Genomic DNA, 17,424 nt, shown 5'->3' on the forward strand with positions numbered 1-17,424 from the left:
GAGCCGCTGGAGGTCTAGCCGATCCGAACCCGACCGGTTGCGGTTAAGAACCTATATTAGGTCTTATCTCGCAGCGATGAGGGTGGCGAGGTGTAATTACTTCTCCACCCTCATCGCGTCCGCAGATAATCGCCTGGCCGCCTTGTTTAGGGTGACTCGCTCACTTCTTAATCAGGAGGTGAGGGAGGATCCCTTGCAGGGTCGTGCCGAGGAATTTAGTCAACATCTGTCGGATAAAATCCTCTCGGATTCGGACCGGTTTGGACTCCAGCTGGGCAGAGTCAGGTGGTCAGGACACGGGCGGTCTTGTCAATGTTACCTGGGAAGAGTTTGATTCTGTGACCCCTGATGAAGTGCACAGGATTATGGGGAGGCTGAGCTCCTCCACATGTTTGTTGGACCCGTGCCCTTCCTGGCTGGTTTATGCAGCTAGGGAGAGGACACGAGGCTGGCTCCTGGCGGTTATATCTGCTTCTTTGAGTGAGGGTTATTTCCCCACCGTCTTGAAGGAGGCGGTGGTGAGACCTCTCCTCAAGAAGCCTGCCTTGGACCCAGCTGTATTGAACAACTTTCGTCCAGTCTCCAACCTTCGCTTTCTTGCGAAGGTTGTCGAGAGTGTGGTGGCGCATCAGCTCCCTCTGGTCCTGGATGAAGCGGATTATCTGGACCCCTACCAATCGGGTTTCAGGCCCGGGTACAGCACGGAGACGGCATTGGTCGCTCTGGTGAATGATCTCTGGAGGGCTCGGGATAGGGGATATTCCTCTGTCCTAGTCCTATTAGACCTCTCGGCGGCTTTCGATACCATCGATCTTGGTATCTTGCTGCGGCGTCTCAGGGGATTGGGAGTGGGAGGCACAGTTCTTCAGTGGTTCTCCTCCTATCTCCTGGGACGCTCGCAGTCGGTGTTGGCAGGGGGGCAGAGATCGGCCCCTAGGTCTCTCGTTTGTGGAGTTCCTCAGGGGTCGGTTCTCTCGCCTCTCCTGTTCAACATCTACATGAAACCGCTGGGTGAGATCATTCGTGGTTTTGGAGTTGGGTATCATCAATATGCCGATGATACCCAACTTTTCTTTTCGACCCCAAACCACCCCAGTGATGCCCTCGCTGTGATGTCCCGTTGCCTGGAGGCGGTTCGGGTCTGGATGGGGAGGAACAGACTTCAACTCAACCCTGACAAGACTGAGTGTCTGTACATTCCGGCATCCCGGGACATTCAAAATGTTCCATCTCTTTCTATGGGGGGTGAGCTCTTACCCCCCGTGGATAGGGCTCGCAACTTGGGAGTCCTCCTAGATTCACGGCTTACCCTGGAAGATCATATAGTGGCCGTGACTAGGGGGGCTTTCGCCCAGGTTCGCCTGGTGCGCCAGTTGCGGCCCTATCTGAACCGGGATGCCCTGTGTACGGTCACTCATGCGCTCGTGACCTCTCGCCTTGACTACTGTAATGCTCTCTACATGGGGCTTCCCTTGAAGACCACTCGGAGGCTCCAACTGGTACAGAATGCGGCCGCGAGAGTTGTCTTGGGAGTTTCCCGGTACTCCCATGTTACACCTTTGCTCCGCGAGCTGCATTGGTTACCAGTTGTCTTTCGGGTGAGGTTCAAGGTTTTGGTTATGATCTTTAAGTCCTTACATGGCATGGGTCCGGGTTACCTCGGAGACCACCTGCTGCCGGCATAAACTCCCCTCCGCCCTGTGCGTTCCCACAGAGAGGGCCTCCTCAGGGTGCCGCCAGTCAGGGAATGCCGACTGGTGGCCCCCAGGGGGAGGGCCTTCTCTGTGGGCGCTCCGGCATTATGGAACCAACTGCCGGTGGAGCTCCGGACGGCATCAGACCTCCGAACTTTCCGTCGTGGCCTGAAGACCCACCTATTTGAAATAGCTGGTCTGGCCTGACGGGGGATTATGGGTTTTAATTTGTTGTTTTAGATTTGTATTACTGTTTTTAACTGGGCATGGGTTTAATCTTTTTTTAATTTTTGTATTGTCTTTTTTATATATGCCCTGTGAACCGCCCTGAGTCCCTACCAAGGAGAAGGGCGGTATACAAATTAAATAAAACTTGAAACTTGAAACTTGAAGGTATGTTTGCTCAACTGGAAAAGTCTTTGCGCTTTTTGGTGGAGTGCTATGCACAGACATTTAATTTTCCATTATTCTCAGCAAAAGGGTAAGAAAATGGGAGCCTGAGCTACTTACTCTCAGGAAAGAAGCAGCCATGAGAAACAGAACTGGAAGTAAAGGGTTACAGTAATTGTGACAAGCAATGGATGACCAGAACAAATTTCTCAGCTCTACCATTGCAACCTGTACCTGAAGGGACTTACAGAATTGAGTGCTTCTGTCTATGAATACATAGATGAGAGAAAAAGTTCTGAAAACACTTCAGCCTGATACATTAATCTTCTTCTGCGAGTATTGTTTTTCCCATAGTGAAATGCTTAGTCTTGTATGCTACCCTGAACCAACTGTCTATAAGACCTATTTATCAATTCTACAAAGCAATTTTGAGTTTCTCCAAAGAACAACCGAGGGAGCGCTCAGGCAAAGACCAAGGTCTATAAGGAAGGAAGGAAATTAATTCTCAAAAAGCTTGTTTTATTAATAGAAGAGAATATTTGTAGTTGACCCACCCCAATCCACATCTTAGGAAAGAAAGAACTCTTGAACCAGGAATTGTCCAAAAGGAGCTTTTACTAAAACATGATTGGTAATAGGAATACCAGACAGGATCTGAAACTGTGTTACAGTTTGGTACTTTTAAAGAGTCCCCGAGTCAAAACCCTCCCCTCAAACCATCTGGTCAGTCCCGGATCAATGAAAATTCAGGTGTCAAACCCTTCCATGGGAAAGAGGGATCTTCCCATGCCTTTATGACAATTACCTCCTTCCTTTCAGATTCTCATCGGAGATACAAACCAGATCTCTTCCCCCCACTTCCTTTGTTGTTCTCAGTTCAAAGGTTCTTGCCCTGGTCTTTGAAGACAGCCTCCCAGCAGGCTGAATAAACAATGCTTGCACCTATTAACATCTTCTCTTCTCCTCCTTGGAAAAATGGCAGAATCCAGGGAGAGGTATAAGATTTTAGAACATACAGATAGTTTTATGAATGGGATATAAATGGATTCTGACAGTTGAACTATGGGGGTTCTTGGTACTCTCTAAGCTGGGTGGTTTTCATGCAGATATTTAATTACCGAACTAGGTAACATTATTAATATTATTTTTTAATTCCATTTATATCCCGCCCTTCTCCGAAGACTCAGGGCAGCTTACAAGCTTAGCAGTGCTGGAAAGGAGTGGGGAGTGGGGTTTGTTCTCTGTTCATATATTAGTGGCTTGTCCTGTCAGTCATGAATGAAGGTGAATATACATGTCCCAGGATAATGTTCCCTGAAGATGGGCTCCAGCACGAGTCTGAAAGCTCAGAAGACAAAACCTTTGGTCCCAGTGACCCACCCAGATTGGATCCTGCCCTGTCAGTGTTGGTGAGAGTGATCTTGTTGGTTCCTTGATTAGGTTCTTGTTTACTGTTAGCTTGTTTGTCTGAGTTATTAGTTACTTGATTGGGGTATTATTTACCTCTTGATTGTTGGTCTAGTGCAGTGGTTCTCAACATTTTCTTCACCATGCCTCCCCTTTAAGTACCATGACCATAGCCATGGACCACCAAACTTAACTCAAGATTTAAATCATAACATTTTTTTATCCCATTTATATCCCACCCTTCTCTGAAGACTCAGGGTGGCTTACAATCTAAGAAGCACAAATCAATGTGCTTAGCAATAGCCTTCATTCTATGTATATGCTTGCTTATTAGGGCTTTCGCCCCCCCCAAGTGGCATTTTTACAAAGTCAGCTTATTGCCCCCAACAATCTGGGTCCTCATTTTACCTACCTCGGAAGGATGGAAGGCTGAGCCAAACTTTTTTTAAAAAAAATCCATTTATATCCCGCCCTTCTCCGAAGACTCAGGGCGGCTTACAAGCTTAGCAGTAGCCTTCATTCTATGTATATGCCTGCTTATTAGGACTTTCACACAAACCCCAAGCAGCATTATTACAAAGTCAGCTTATTGCCCCCAACAATCTGGGTCCTCATTTTACCTACCTTGGAAGGATGGAAGGCTGAGTCAACCTTGAGCCTGGTGGCACTCGAACCTGCACTAATTGTTACTTAAGGAGGCATCAGCCCACTGCTCCACCAAGGCTCTTGTGACAATGTTGTTCTGTGACAACATTGTGGCTGAGGTTGAGAACCATAGATCTAGTGTTAATCTTGGTGTTAAGATTTGCTCATTGGGGGTTGATTGCTGGTGAAGAAGTGTTTTGTTCTTTTTGTTTCCTTTTTGGCTTTTTTATTATTTCTTTTGAATGGTATGTAGATGGTGTTTATCTCTATGTGCCTGTTGATGGCCAATTTATCTGAGTGCTAGGCTTCCAGGAATTCTCTAGTATTTTTGGACTTAACTTGGACTAAGACAGGGGTCTGCAGCCTTGACGACTTTTAAGACTTGTGGACTTCAGCTCTCAGAATTCCTCAGCTGAAGCCCACAAGTCTTAAAGTTGTCAGAGTTGCAGATCCCTGGTCTAGGATGCTCACAGTATCCCAGATGAAACTATGGTTAATTCTTTCCATGTGTGGTGCAATTAAGAGTTTTCATAATGTCTTCTGGCTGCTAGTTGGTGTTCATGAATGCACTTTTCTAATCTTCTGCCTGTTTGTTCTGTATAATGACTGCCACAGTACTTACACTGTATGTTGCAGATGACTCCTGACTTTTTTTCTTCGTCTTTGGCTACTGGGTCCTTTGGTTTACTTAAGATGTTTTGGAGAAACATGCTATGATGATGCCATATGATTTTAATAGTCTATTGGTTGTTTCTGAGATGTTTTTGATGTACAGCAATGTTATCATTTTTATACTTTGTACTACTTGTGCTGTAGTAGGTTGACAGCACAGGCACTTTTTGATATAGTTGCATGGGTATCCATTTTGTTGGAAGATGTAAAGATCATGTTTCTTTTTCCTGATGTTCAGGGTTGCTGCAGTATTTTTGCTTGTCTAAATAATAGTGTTCTTACATAGCTTCTCTTGTGGGAGTTTGGCCTGTTATTTTCATAATGGAGCACTTGGTTAGTGTGGGTGGTTTTACAATAGACTTGTGTTTCTAACTTCCCATCATTGCTTCTGCTGATGAGGATATCCAAGAAAATTAGTTGTTGTCATTGTTTTCTTCTTCCCTTGTGAATTTTGTTCCTTTGAAGTTGTTTTGTTTCATGTGTCTTTTGTAGTTGTTCTTTTTTTTTATTGTGATAAAGGTATCATCTACATACCAGATCCATACTGTGGGTTGTATGTGGGGGAATTCTACAGTGTCTAGACGTTGTATTACAGCCTCTGTAATGAATCCTGAGAGTGCTGATCCCCTGGGTGTTCTTCTGATTTGTTGCTATATTTGTCCATCAAACTGAAAGTAGGTTGTGAGGCAGAGGTTGATGAAGTCCATGATTCTGGGTATTTCAATCTTAGTTTATTTGGTCAGGTTGCGTCTGTTGTGTAATAGTGTTGCCATGGATTATTTTGCTAATCTATTGATGTAAAGAGTGCTGTGATATGGAATGACACTATGAGCTTATCTTCTTCTATTATCAGGTCTTTGATTGTTATTTTTTGGGAGGGTTTTTTTCCCCCTGCTGCTGCTGCTATTGTACCACTATTACTGTTCCTATTATGAGAAGGGAGAAAAGGGCCAGTGAATGAGCATATACTGTATAAAATAAATCAAAAGAAGCATTGTGTCTAGCACATACAGACCCCAGAACAAGGGGAAAGTGTCAGCTCCAGTGCGGTTGTTTATCTTTCACCAGGAGAAGGGAAGTTTTTAAAGTCAAATTAATCATGACAGAGGGGGAAATGAGTGGAACCCTCTCCCATACTTGCCTTCAACTCAGGGGACCGTCTATCTGTGGAAATTTAAAGAGTTAGAGGTCTTCCTTTTCAAATGTGCTCTTCCATACTCCAGAGGATTCCTCTGACAAAGGAGGCCTTTACTTGAATTTATTTGAATTTCTTCACAGATAAATCTTTATAGGTTTGCCATTTTAATCTTAGGATAATTAACGTGCTTCAGAATTAGTCTGTCTTCTAGAGTAAAATATGACAAAAAGTCATAAAAACTCTTTGGAGGAAAGATGGGATTTTTTATATATATAAAGGTAAAGGTAAAGGTTCCCCTGCACATGCGTGCTAGTCATTTCCAACTCTAGGGGCCGGTGCTCATCTCCGTTTCAAAGCCCAAGAGCCAGCGCTTGTCCGAGGACGTCTCTGTGGTCATGTGGCCAGCATGACTAGACACCAAAAGTGCATGGAATGCTGTTACCTTCCCACCGTAGTGGTCCCTATTTTTCTACTTGCATTTTTACGTGCTTTTGAACTGCTAGGTTGTCAGAAGCTGGGACGAGTAACAGGCGCTCACTCTGTTACGCGGCACTCGGGATTCGACCTGCCAAACTGCCGACCTTCTGATCGACAAGCTCAGCGTCCTAACCCACTGAGCCACCACGTCCCTTTTTATATATATAAATGCAACCAAAAAGGGAAAATACTACGATACTAGTTGAAAACGTGGGAATTATTAGGATGGTCTGAAGAAGGGGGAAAAAACATAAAAGAGTGGGGTTTAACCAGGGTTTATTTTGTGGAGGAGAGTACTATGGATTAATATTAACAGAAATAAAAAATACAATGAAAAATGATTTAAAAGTTGCCTTTCTAGCTGAATACAATCCACCAAATAATGTAAGGACAGCAACAAATTACTGAATCACAAAAGGTTAAAAAGTCTACGTTATGGTTGTTTTCTTTGAAAGTCTGACAGTACTAGAAGAACTTAATTAAAGGAAGCAAAGGAGACATAGAATCAAATAGGGACGCCACTAATGAGGTACAAGTTTGCAAGGAATAATTTAGATAAACTTGGACTGCTTGTTATTTTTAAAGGCTCTATTTTTTTAGATGTGCAGACACAAGATTAGACTTAGCTGTCAGCCTCGAAAATCTAAAAGATGCAAAAACAATGCCATTATCACTAGTGGTTTTAGAGACCTTTCTTGAGGCGTGGGAATATAAAAAGACATTCCAGAGAATGTTATTTTGAAGTGCCAAACAAATATCTACTAACAAAGAAGGAATTCATTTGCTAAGGCTTCCCATTTGCTGAACTCATTTATAACAAGACCTTGGAGATTTTAGTTTACAGATTTCATTTGCAAAAATCACCCACAGAATCAGACAAAGACTTTCCTGTTTCCCCCTTTCAGGGCAGTCAATTCGAGTGCTGACAGTGATGGGTTGTTTAAGCTTTGAAGTTGACAGCACATTATTTTTAGGCTTTCAATAATTATTTTTCAGTAATTTGCGGAAATATGTCTAGTACGAACTCAGGTTACCCCAGTTAGGGTTAGTTGCGCTTTCTTCCTTTCTTTCTCGTATATTTGCCAGGTTTCTTATGGTTCTACTGTGTTTTTAGAAAACATTTCATTAGAAGGCATTAGCGGCTGATCCTGCTTATTTCTGTGCTTTGAAAAGCTAAATCCAATGGGTAAGTATGAAAAAAAGAACAGAATGGAGACATTTTTCCTCATTCCTAGCATTCCCTTTTATCACATTGTCATGGAAAAAACCCAATGAAAAAGACAAGAGACAGCAACACAAAACAATAATTCTTACTTTAAGATTCAGAGGTTTATTTTGCTAATAATTTGGAACATAGCAAGCATAGTAACATAACATCACTTACATTAGTAACCCATTGCAATGAGGTCCACTGACATAGCACTCCAAAGGATAGCTATGGGCCAATGGCAAATCAGTCAGGTCTAGACCCAACTCTTTATACCCTTCCCCATTCTAAGACTGTAGTCAGATGGTCTGCTGACTTTTGCTGACTTTGTACCGACTTCCTGCTGACATTCTGCTGAACATAATTTTCCACATATACCTGGGTACATTGGAACCCGCATCCATCAGCTACTTTCAGTTCCCTATTTCTTACTGTTCCAGACTTTATGTTCTAAATATATTTGAAACAAGCAAGCTTAGCAAAACCATATTAAGAAAAGTACAATTGCAAAACTGCAAAATTAAACATAGCACAAACTTGGGTTCAATACTTTGTCCATGAGGCTTGATTTAGTTTATCTGGGTCTAAACCTTGCATAAAAGAACAATAGCCAATATTTTCATTTTCTACAACATCATGCTCTACAGTTAATCCTAGTTGCTTGCTGGCTCTAACTCTTGCATGGATGGTGCCGGATCAAAAATTCAATATAAATTAATTCAGTTAATTTTGAATAATTATGAATAAATTATCACATACACCTATTTGCTGATTTGAAGTTATTTTCATGCAACTAACACTTTCTCTTTAATTCAAATTATGTCCTTGGCATACCCTCTTTCTCTAGACAATTAGGAATGGGAACTCTTACGGGAAGGTGACAGTAAGTGACCATGTGGCCAGAGTTTTTCAAAAATCGCTTATGGACTAAAGGATTAATAATTTAATTTTTGAAGTTGGAGGATTGTTTGTTTCTAAGTATAATAGAATTCTTAACAGGCAGAATGCAGAGGGTCTCTTCTCTGGTATTTGCAATTGCTGTAAAACATAGTTTGCTTGTATAAGAAATAGCACAGTTTTAGACATAAAGGTAAAAGGTAAAGGTTCCCCCGCACATGCGTGCTAGTCGTTTCCAACTCTAGGCACCGGTGCTCATCTCCGTTTCAAAGCCAAAGAGCCAGCGCTTGTCCGAGGATGTCTCCGTGGTCATGTGGCCGGCATGACTAGACGCCAAAGGTGCACGGAATGCTGTTACCTTCCCACCGTAGTGGTCCCTATTTTTCTACTTGCATTTTTACGTGCTTTCGAACTGCTAGGTTGGCAGAAGCTGGGATGAGTAACAGGCGCTCACTCTGCTATGTGGCACTCGGGATTCGACCCGCCAAACTGCCAACCTTCTGATTGACAAGCTCAGTGTCCTAACCCACTGAGCTACCGCATGACATAAAAATCAGCAAATATGAGAATATTAAAATTGGGACAACAGCAGGAAAAATAATACCAAGGCAATTTCTTCTTCATGGAATTAAAAAATATATATTAAAGGCCTGGGGAAAGTAAAATATTTTGAGGAATGAAGGCAAATATGTGTGTCCCAGGATAATGTCAATCAATCAATCAATCAGAATAGAGCTGGAAGGGACCTTGGAGGTCTTCTAGTCCAACCCCCTGCTCAAGTAGAAGACCCTATACCATTTCAGATAAGTGTCTGTCCACTTTCTTCTTAAAGACCTCCAGTAATGAAGCACCTACGATTTCTGAAGGCAAGCTGTTCCACTGGTTAAATGTCCTCACTGTTAGGAAGTTTCTCCTTAATTCCATGTTGCTTCTTCTTGATTAGTTTCCATCCATTGTTTCTTGTCCCAACTACAGGTGCTTTGGCAAATAAGTTGACCCCCTCCTCTTTGTGGCCACTTCGTAAATACTGGAATACTGCTATCATGTCACCCCTGTTTCTTCTTTTCTCTAGACTAGCCAAACCCAAATCCTGCAACTGTTCTTCATATGTTTTAGCTTCTATTCCCTCATTTATGAAGATATTGAAGAGTACTGGCCTAAGATGGAACCCTGTGGCACCCCACTGCTTACTTTCTTTCATGTAGATAGATATAGTACCATTAAGGATGGTAGATATAGTAGATATAGTACCATTAAGGTAGGTATAGTACCATTAAGGATGGGTCGCTGAGTATGGTTTGTCAGCCAGTCATAAATCCATATGGTGGTGATGCTGTCAATCCCACATTTTTCTAGCTTACCAAGAAGTAGTAATGTTGCAGGACACAGATTTCATCTGGCAATGCCACTGGAAAGACTTGGGGGTCTGGCAAGCTACCATGAAGAAATCATTTCATAGTTAAGCTATGTCCATTCAGAAGTGTCCATTCATTGTAACCATATCAGAGAGAGCACAAGGACCCAGAAGAAGAGTCCTCTCCAAGTTCTTAACTTATGGCTAAGTTAATATGACAGTAATTCCCCCAGAATTCCCCCAGGAATTACTTGGAAAAAGAAACACCAGCTCTTGAAATAAGTCTATAATATTTCATGGTCTTGTTTTTTGTTTTTTTTCAAATAATATATTTAGAAGAAATGGTTTTCAATTAAATGGGAGGATTACCTAAACATTACAAAATTGCTAGGCAATTTTAGTATAAGAGAAACACCAGGAGCAGCTATTAATTTTAGATTAAGACTGTGCCAATGAGTGAAGGCTAATCCATTAAACTAAAGTGGCTTTGATATAAAGCTAATGTGAATCAATGTCACGAATTATTAGAGGTTACTGATCAGTTATAACGCCAAGATCAAATAGAGGTCTAAAGGCTTTTGATAGGATTATAATGAATGTAAATAGGAGAAAGCCTCAGATTTCTTTTCTGTTAATATTTGATTGGATTATTGGATGGGAAAGGATTAAATTATGTCAAGTAAAGATCATTGGGAATTCAGAACAATTCCCAGCAATTCAATTGTTTTAATAAGAATTACAGCAACCTGTTATTCTACACAGAAGGTCATGGTTAGCCAACGATTTGTTTTGGCTTCCCTGTTAAGAAGCCAATGAATGGCTTCCTTTTGAAAAATTCAAACACGTTTCTAACTCTGATGCACCCAGGATGGCCTGTAAATTGTCCTGATTTTCAGAAAAGCCCCAGTGATGCATAATTTATCTGCCATTTAGGATCTGTACTTGGAACAGCAGGTGGCTTGTACATTACATGTAGATTTAGAAATTCTCCCTACAACCTCTTGACCCTGAAAGTCAAAATAGTTTTCCCTCAGCCAGCACTATCTCTGGTGCTACTCTATAGAAAGGGCCCAGTAGATGAAAATAGGAACAAAAATCTTTCCTCACTTTTACTGATTAACTAAGTGAATGACATTCTTTTCCTTCTCAATCACAATACAGTAAATTTGGTGGCATGAAGCAGAAGTGTCTGAAGCTGAAGGCCAACTTTCTCTCTTTCCTATCTTGACTATCTACCGGAAGTCCTCAACTTTCTACCATTTGTTTAGTGACTGTTCAAAGTTACAATGGCACTGAAAAATGCGACTTACAAGCAGTGTTGCCATTTTTGATCCTCTCAGCAACCCCACAGTCATGTGATCAAACTTCAGGTGTTTGGTATTTATATTGGTTGCAGCATCCCAGAGTCATGTGATCACCATTTGTGACCTTCCCAGATGGTTTCAGACAAGCCAAGTCAATGAGGGAAAAGCTGGCTTCACTTAACAGCTGTGTGATTCATGTAACAACTACAGTGCTTCACTTAATCGTGGCAAAAAAGGTCATGAAATTGGATGCTAACCACCTTGCTTAGCAATGGAAATTATAGTCCTAATTGTAGTCATAAGTCATGGACTAACTTTACTGAGAAATATTAAATTATAATCCCACTCCTGCAAGTGTTTCTTTTCCTTCTAAGTTACAAAAATGTATTTTTCAATACAAAACAGAGAGGAGGAATTTTAGTTTGACTTGAAATTAAAAATCTAAATTGAAAAGGTATCATGGCCAACTTCACATACATTAAGCAGGGATGTTTTTGGTGTGTTTGGATTTTGTTCAGCATGTTGTATAAATCAAGCCACTGAGTAGGAAATCATGAAGTTTATGAAAAAGTTTTTTATATGAGCACAGTTGAGATTTATTTGATAAATTATCATTAATTAAACCATATGATTTAGCACAATATGTGAACCCAACCATCAGTTGCTAGGCATACCTTTTTAGGAAGCATTTCACAACTTGAATTTTGAATTGAAAAGGACCTATAAGGGAGAATATTTGTAGCTCGGGGTTGAAATGAGGGTCCTTGATGCTCTCCGAGCTTGGTTGTTTTTTTGAAGATGTTTCATAATAGAATAGAATAGAATAGAATAGAATAGAATAGAATAGAATAGAATAGAATAGAATAGAATAGAATAGAACCTTGGAGGTCTTCTAGTCTGGCCCCCTGCTCAAGCAGGAGAACCTATACCATCTCATACAAGTGACTGTATAGTAGTCTCTTCTTTAAAACCTCCTGTGATGGAGCACCCATGATTTCTGAAGGCAAGCTGTTCCACTGGTTAATTGTCCTCACTGTTAGGAAGTTATTCCTTAATTCCAGGTTGCTTCTCTCTAGCACTGATGATGTTACCTAGTGTGGGTAATAAAACATCTGCAAGAAAACAATCAAGCTCAGAGAGCACCAAGGACCCCTGAGAAGGACCCTTATTGATTGTCACCCATCAATTGTCAGATGATGGGTAACCTGAAGAGAACAATAGCATGACAACATACTGGGGCCATATGTTAATGACCTCCCTCTTTATATATTATACAGAAAAAAATAATCAAGGACAGATCTGCTCATGATATTTTATAGTTTTATCCAGGGCTTTTTTTGTCATAGAACGCACTGGAACAGAGTTCTGGCACCTATTTTCAATAGATTTTCCAGAATTGTCTTGAATAAAATCCTAGTCTTTTACATACACTAAAAATTGAAGGTTTTTTTCCCCCAACTACAATAGTAAACCTTGTAGGGTAGGCAAGGCAGGTTGTATGAAATGTGTGAATTCCAGCACCTTTTTTTTTTACAAAAAAGCACTGGTTTTATCAATTGTACATGTCAAGATAAATAAAATCAGAGTTGTGGTATTAAGAGAAACTGTGAACCTGGAGAAAGCCTTCTTGGTTCTTAAGTTGGTTACAGTGGACCTTTTGGCTTTCTTCTTCCTCCAATAAGCATTACTCCCCCTCTTATTTGGTCAGATAAAATGCTTGCAAAGCCTTTATTGTCACAGCAACACTGTGTCTGAGTCTTCAGAGATAAAAGGCTGAGTCATGCTCCCTTCATAAGCAGCGAAGGAGGTCCTTGGGCTTTTCAAAACTGTTGAAATTAGATAACGTTCCACTTCCTTGTAAAAGGCCACCCACCATCCATTTTTCTCCCTCCTCTTTAAGTAGCAACATAAACACTCTTGTTTTACAACTTTCACGTTTAACGGAGGAGTCCTGTTTCCATCATGATTAATCCAGATAAGTCTAGCTTTTCTTCTAAAGTTACTGAGCAATACCTAAGAGTCAGCATCCAGAGAAATGTTTTTTCAGCAGAGTTTCCCTGGCAACAGAGACTAAAGGCAGCATTCTGTCTAAAATATCTTTCCATTTCAGGGCCATTGTGTCAGTGCTGGGCACAGAGATTTTTTTTCTCCATTATGGAATGTTTATTTCTTTATGTATATTCATCTGAATTTAGGCTGGCAATTAAATGGCCAAAGAGACTGTTTTTAGAATGCTTGAATCCAAAATAAAATGATTTTAACAGTTTGGTTTATTTCTTTTCCTTACATCATTTTTACAATGATGGTGCAGTAAAGAAATTTGTTACCAACTTTATCAGTACCATAAGAGCCACCTATTGGGTAGCCAGATAAATTTGCTAAATAAATACACACCCAGTCCAAACTCTGTGTTTATTATTATTATTCTTTTCTATCTTTAAGGTGGGATAGACCACATTACCACCAGATGGATCTGTAGCTGGCTGACAAACCATACTCAGTGAGTAATCCTCAATGGTAATACATCCAACATGTAGAGAAGTAAGCAGTGGCGTACCACAAGGCTCCGTCTTAGGCCCAGTACTCTTTAATATCTTCATAAATGACTTAGATGAGGGAATAGAAGGGGAACTCATCAAATTTGCAGATGACACCAAACTGACAGGAGTAGCCAACACCCTAGAAGACAAGCTCAAAATCCAAAAAGCTCTTCACAAACGTGAACAATAGGCCTATCCAACAAAACAAATTTTAATGTGGAGCAAACCAAAGTTTTACATTTAGGCAGGAAAAATCAAAGATATAACTACAGATTAGGTGAGACCTGGTTCAAAAACAGTAACTGTGAGAGGGACCTTGGAGTCAAAGTGGGCGATCACTTGACTATGAGCCAGCAGTGTACAGCAGCAGCCAAAAAAGCTAATAAAATCCTGGGTTGCATAAACAAAGGCATAGAGTCAAGATCACGTGAAGTATTAGTACCACTTTATAAAACCCTAGTGAGACCACACCTGGAATACTGCAACCAATTTTGGTCACCATACTACGAAATAGATGTTGAGACTTTGGAAAAAGTTCCGCGAACAGCAACTAAAATTACCAAAGGCCTGTAGACTAAAACATATGAAGAATGGCTGCAGGACTTGGATTTGGCTAGTCTAAAGAAAAAAAAAGAAACAGGGGAGACATGATAGAGGGCATCAAACTATTCTCCAAAGCACCAGAGGGCAGGACAAGAAACAACGGTTGGAAACTGACCAAAGAGAGAAGCAACCTGGAATTAAGGAGAAACTTCCTAACAATGAGGACAATTAATCAGTGGAACAGCTTACCTTCAGAAATTGTGAGCACTCCATCACTGGATGTTTTTAAGAAAAGACTGGACAGTCATTTGGCTGAAAAGGTATAGGTTCTCCTACTTCAGCAGGGGGCTGGACTAGAAGACCTCCAAGGTCTCTTCCATATTCACCCTCCTAAAGAAGGAAATATTTTGGGGAATACTAAAAAGGCAGAATAGTATATTTCTCCAAAGGAATAATAATAATAATAATAATAATAATAATAATAATAATAATAATAATAATAATAATAATAATAATAATAATAAACAACTTAATGGATGCAGAAACCCAGCCCTATTCCCGCCCCAAGCAGAAATTTAGGAGGCCCGCCCTTTAGAAATGCAGATTTTCTAATCCATGCCGGGAAACTAGGGCAGGAAGGCTGGAGCTGATGGGATTAGAAAAACAAAGGCTCCAAGGACAGGAACATGACCTTTAGGACATAGTAGGATTAATCCTACACCCACTTCAGACTAGCAAAAGACAGAAAAGCCCATCTCATTGCACAACCCCCTGGAGCATTCCAAATACAAAAACACCAAAGAAGTTATAAAAGCCCACCTATCGCAACTCCATTCTGTCAGCCACTCCAGAAACATACTCTGTCACTGAAGTTTCTGACAACTAAATAAACAAGAACCTTCTTTACTAAGCAGCCTCCATTTTATTTCCAACGTCTTAGCCTCCATTTTCTTTACTCTCAGCTTGGAACTGGACCAGATGATTTTTCTTTCAACAGAACTGAATCAGAATAGGTGTTTAACTAACAATGTCTGAGTGTAAAGGAGCATGGTAATAATGGTACTTTAACTTGACTGAGAATTGGCACAGGAATTCTGAGCTTTCTCTTTAGAAAATGAATGATCTGTTTTCTGTCAAATTCCCTCCTAGCTCATAATGTTGGGAGATGGATGTTGCAGTCTCTCTGAATATACAATATGGTTCCCATGATAGTACTCAACACAGAAATGCAATCACATATTACAGATGTAAGAAAAGTGGGCAGTGTCCTTTTTATGTAAATATCTTTACCTAAATGGATTATACTGTAATACCCATAGAAGCTGCAAACTGTAGGTGCTGTTCTTTGTTGGAAAGTTTACATGTGGGAAATATTTGTCATACAAAATGTTTGGGAAAGTTGAGCTAACAAAACTTCAGCATAATATGTTAAGTACCTTGTATTACTTTGTATGTCCCTCCAGCTCTTTTATTTTCCCCATGTCTAACATCAATTGCCCTATGAGGTTTAATAGCTGTAATTGTTTACTTTGCAGTCTTTTAAATCCTAAAATCTCCTGGCAATTAGCCAAGCCTGGATGCAACATATAGCTCCCAGACTTCTCTACAAGCAGTAAATTTCTGGGGATCTCTTCCATTAGACAATATGATCAGCAGGCTGTGAAAGCAACTACAAAATCAGCTCTTTTTACCTTATCATTCCTTACCTTCATATCCATTTGTGATCATCTTACATTTACAGCAATCAGAAACAGTTGAACTAAAATTTCAGTTTCCACTGTAATGTGAATCAATCCCTTTAGTTTGTCCTTGCTATGAAACAATACATAACCTTTGCAGTATTAAATAAATAAAAAGCTTGAAATATTACAAGTTAAGTTGCATGTTAAATAGGATTCCAATACATTTTATCTCATGAGAGCAAAACAATCTGCAAAGGATTGGGAAAACTGCATAGAAAGAAATATGTTAGGGTTAATTGTATATGTAGGGATAATTACATTTTAAAGTATATGTATAAAATGTGTATAAAACTACAACGTATGTCCCAAATTCATTAATTCACTGTAAATTAGATTTTTAAAATGTTATTTTAAAAAAAGAAAAGAAAGGTGACATGTGAATATCTGCCACACAGACTCTATCCAGAGTAATGCTACTGTTACTATATTAGTCACTGACTCATCAAAAATCAAGTGAATCCCAGAAAGTTGTAGCAGAGAGTTGGGGAATGTATACAGCTGGTCCAAACTGGTAGGAGTTTGTTTTGAGAACAAGCAAATGTACTTGCATGCTAGGAACTGGAGGCCTGGTGTCTGTAATTGGAAAAAAATGCTAATTTAAATAAAATAAAATAATTTAAATAGATTACAGGAAAGAAGTAAGGGACTTCTTCTGGGCAGTGGAGCCTGTAAGGAAATTAGAAGGGAAGTTAAAGGTTGAGCCATTGAGTAAAAGGGGGAAAAATGAAACATAGTTGGGAAAAGATATAATTAGACTGTCATTCGAAGGCAGTTGACAGACAAGGGCTATGTTAGACAGAAGCATGTTTCACAGGCAATGAAGCAGAGGTTAGACTGGAACCAATGGGTAGATAAAGAAGGAAGAAGATACAGGTTTGGGGGGATTCAAAATGAGTGGAGACAAATCAGGAAAGGGTTGTTGTGCAATAATGATAGCAATAGCACTTAGACTTACCGGTATATACCACTTCATAGGGCTTTACAGGCCCCTGTAGGTGGTTTACAGAGTCAGCCTATTGCCCCCTACAATCTGGGTCCTCATTTTACCAACATCAGAAGGATGGAAGACTGAGTCAACCTTGAGCCGGTGAGAATCGAACTGCTGGCAGTTGGCAGAATTAGCCTGCAATACTGCATTGTAACCATTGTGCCGCCGTGGCTCATAATAATGATACCCCATGGAATCTTTCTGTCCTGGCATTATTCTGCAGATAATAATAATAAGAGGCAAGTTGAACCAAAGACCCATGTATGGCTAATCACAAAGGCTGGCCAACTGAATTTTACTGACGCCCTTGATGAACACTTTGGTTAATTTGGTAGCATTTCAGTTTTAGGATAGGCACACAATTATTTTAGCAAAAGAATACTATTGCTGGCAGAGAAATGATTACTCTCTGAATTATAAAGCAGT

The 17,424-nt window shown here is 40.4% G+C and overlaps 1 long non-coding RNA gene across 1 annotated transcript in view; it reads right to left on the reverse strand.

Moving 5' to 3' along the window:
• Positions 1 to 1,772: 1,772 nt before the first annotated feature.
• LOC310635062 overlaps positions 1,773 to 17,424 on the reverse strand; it is a 792,702-nt gene continuing 777,050 nt past the window's right edge. Inside the window, exon 3 of the long non-coding RNA XR_014491321.1 lies at positions 1,773 to 2,080. This is a non-coding gene — a long non-coding RNA (uncharacterized lncRNA). The remainder of the gene's footprint in view (positions 2,081 to 17,424) is intronic.

The sequence above is a fragment of the Vipera ursinii genome (genome assembly GCF_947247035.1).
Source record: "Vipera ursinii genome assembly, chromosome: 2".
Classification (NCBI taxonomy): domain Eukaryota; kingdom Metazoa; phylum Chordata; class Lepidosauria; order Squamata; family Viperidae; genus Vipera; species Vipera ursinii.